The following is a 3516-nucleotide window of genomic DNA, read 5'->3' as shown; positions in this document are numbered from 1 at the left end:
CGAGGAAGATTATCAAGGGGTGCCTCCATGGCCATTTGGGACAAGATTAAAGGATTTTAAAGGCAAAATTCAAGGGAGTGCAAGGAGGAAGATTATTACTCTAGCATTTCATCTTCTTTCTCTTTTGTTTTGGCACTCATGTTGATTTTCAATTTTTGTTATTATTTTGAGATGCTCTTTGCGATGAGGAACTAAACTCCTCTTTTTTTTCTAAGGAACTAATGAAACCATAAGTTCAATTTCAACTGAATTATTTCTTTATTCTTATTCTTATGCTAATAAAAGTTGTTTATATTGATTTGCGTTTAATGCAGTTCATTGTTTAGCCAAATTTGAAATTGTTTTAGCATAATTTAAGTGAAACATGGAGAAGGGAGCTTAGATTAGACCCAATCAATATAGTTTGTGATTGACCTTTGAAATTGTCAATTTAATCTTTGAGATATCAATATTTTTATATTACTTGTATGGTATGTGTGCTTCCATGTGATTGAAAATTCTGCAACAAAGGTACTTAAACAGAGTGTAAATTACATATTTTTTTATAGAGAGAGGTTGGAATCTGGTGATACCACGAGTCCATAAGTAATTACTTTTTAATGGTTGAAGAAATAGAAAGCAATCCTATCAACCAATAATTTCCCGGACAAATGATCTCCTTCTCCAATTACTCTAACAGACGGATTTGCTATATATCTTATCACAATTATTGTCACAATCGATGGTATAGGGAATTGAATTTTCAATCCATCACAATTCAAGTCCTTTTCGTTTAATAGATAAATAAATTATAAATCTATAGCACACACCCCACAAGAATGGACCCACTGCTTGATTTTGCTTTACTCATTTTCTTTTGCATTCCATACAATACTGATAATTAAAATTTAATACAGTACAACTTAAAAAGTACAAAAAAAAAATACATACGAAGACTAATAAATAATTTCTTTGTCTGAAATCTCCATTATTTGATATTCATATTTGACTTTGGATTAAATTCAAAAATGGAATGAAAATGAACTTTAAATAAAATGGGATACATTACTTGAAGGAGAGGAAGAGAAAGGGTTGAAATTAGACATGATTGAGTGGCGGTCAATAGAAAGAGTGGGAGAGAGGTAGAGGGACTGTGACTGAAATAGACATAACTTTTTAAGTTTACAGGGCCTTTTTTATCCGCTAGAAGAGAGTGGGGGGACTGACCCCCACCACCTTTCTATGCTAACAGAAACTATACTGCAATTTCCATATTATTGACTGTCAATTCTCAGAACAAAAAGCTACTACATACCTGACTTCCCTGCTGCTTCACTAATGTATTATTAATCATTTTCCCAATCATCTAGCAATGTATTTGGGATTTTACTGATTAAAAGAATAAATAAACCTCCCAACTTTTTTTTAGAGAAAAATAACACTCCTATTAGCTAGGAATGAATAAAAACAGTGCTGCTTCCTTCATATAAGGGATTATGAGTATCTTCTTCTAGCAACCGTATTACATACTATTGTGGAACTGGGAACAGAACTACTTGATTTAATTAGCTACCTTGTTACTTACTCGCAAAACATGTCTAAACTTCACTTTTCAATCCTTATTACACCATTCATGAATTAACTGAACTTTTGCAATGTTACTAATTGATGCGAACTCATTACAGATAGTATCTATAAGCATCACATTGTCACAATTAATCTCAACTTGTTTATACCCCTTCAACCAAGCTAGTTTCATCCCTTCAACAATCGCACGTGCTTCAATCCTGAATCTCATCCATCCCTGTTACCATGTTAAAATCCGTCAACCACTCTCCATCTGAATTTCGCACAGCTCCTCTGATCGTTGCTTTGGTGTTTTTTTTTTTGAAACAGAACCATCAACATTAATCTTGACCCAACCTGAATCAGGACACTGCTATCTTTGTTCAGTTTTAGAAGAGCAAGCCAAATGAACCATTTTGGTACTATACCCACAAGATTTTGTCCAAGCAAGAGCTGATGCAATGAGTTCATGACTGCTACTACTAGCATTTTAAAAAATGAAAGCATTGCGATTTTTTCAAATGAACCAAGTCACTATTGAAAAGAGGGTCGACCATTCACCACCATCAACATTAAACATCCCTTTATTCATGATATTCCAGTGTATCCATTCCCCAATATAAAAGTTAAAAAAAAAAACATTCCAAGCATTCTAGGTAATAAGGACTTCCACACCAATTGGGCGAAATCACAATCTCTCATAGCATGGATCACTGATTCAATTAACTTGCCACACTGTTCACAAAAAGGAAAAAAAGACATACCTTTTCGTGCGCGCTCCTCATTTGTCAAAATCTTATTTCGAACAAGAATCCACAAGAAAGTCCTAACTCTTTGAGGAATTTTCACTTTCCAAATGACTTCATCATCCCCGAGCTGATTAGATGAGATGGGGTGATGGGTGTCGAGTCCACCAATATAAACCTACGCCTAGTTTGCAATTTGAGCAGTATAGGGAGTAGGGTCGATCCCTCAGAGACTGGATTTACTTCAAATTGTTGCTCTCTTGACCAGATTTATGTCGGGGCAATTGTTGTGCCCAAGATATTAGGGGGGAGAATAAAATCGAAAACCTGGAACCTGAAATAAATAAATAAAACGCGTAAAAAGTAAAAGTTGAAAATGAAATAATAAAATGCAGTTAAATAAGTTTGAAGAAAAATTAATTAGAATAAGCTCAGCCTTAGGCACGGATTTTTTCTCATCTTTGAATCGATCCTCGAAATTAAATGAACTCCTCCTATCCAATAAGCTAGTTATAGCTACCAAGGACGGCTTGGACACCAACTCTTCCTTGTGTAAATTAGTTATGGAACGTCCAATAACTAACCCTTACCGGTCGAACAACCACAAACGTTCGTGATTTAGAACTTCGGCAGCTTTGTGTTCTAGAAGAGCCTAGCTTGAACCAATGTCCTCAACCGCGTGGGACATTTAAATCCGGTTACTTCTTCCCTTGACGGAACCAAATAGCTATCTCCACTTGGCACGCCAATGTGTTCACAGAAAACCGATTAGAAACATTCCTTTCGGAATTCCAACTGTATGTCTAACCACACTAAATCAAATGACGTCTTTTTGACTTAATGTTGATCTGACTTTGTGAGTTGACAAAATCATACTCTTAATCCGGAGAAATAATAAGTACTGGAATTTAGGAGTTAAATCGCTCGGGTTCGTAACTCATGGGTTTTGACGAGGCTAATTCCGGCCTAAAGCTGAAAATGAGTTTAGTTGGCTAAGGTTTGAGGCATGTTGATATTGGAATAATTAAATAAGGTAAAATGGATGAAAGGAATGGGAAGCGTGATTTAATTTGGGGGGCTGAAATTTTGGTGGTGAAATAAAGTAATAAAGTGAATTAGCTACTGGAGATGGAAAGAAAGTTTGAAAAGGAAATTGAAAATGGTTTAAGTGGTAACAAGCTGGAAAATTAGGAATTGAAAGTAAAGGAACCTAAAGACAACAAAT

General features: G+C 35.2%; 1 long non-coding RNA gene across 2 annotated transcripts; it reads right to left on the bottom strand.

Annotated features, from left to right (window-relative positions):
* Positions 1 to 1574: 1574 nt before the first annotated feature.
* LOC121222319 (uncharacterized) lies at positions 1575 to 2915 on the bottom strand. 2 transcript variants are annotated; one of them, XR_005919557.1, is made up of 2 exons: positions 2310 to 2915; positions 1575 to 1915 (listed from the first exon to the last, which is right to left on the bottom strand). It is a non-coding gene; the product is annotated as an uncharacterized lncRNA (long non-coding RNA). The 2 variants fall into 2 exon arrangements; XR_005919558.1 differs by having other exon boundaries at positions 1575 to 1902.
* Positions 2916 to 3516: the final 601 nt, after the last annotated feature.

Source organism: Gossypium hirsutum, chromosome D10 (genome assembly GCF_007990345.1).
Source record: "Gossypium hirsutum isolate 1008001.06 chromosome D10, Gossypium_hirsutum_v2.1, whole genome shotgun sequence".
Lineage (NCBI taxonomy): Eukaryota > Viridiplantae > Streptophyta > Magnoliopsida > Malvales > Malvaceae > Gossypium > Gossypium hirsutum.
The sequence above is the reverse complement of the archived record's forward strand: the minus strand, read 5'-3'. Positions and strand labels throughout refer to the sequence as shown.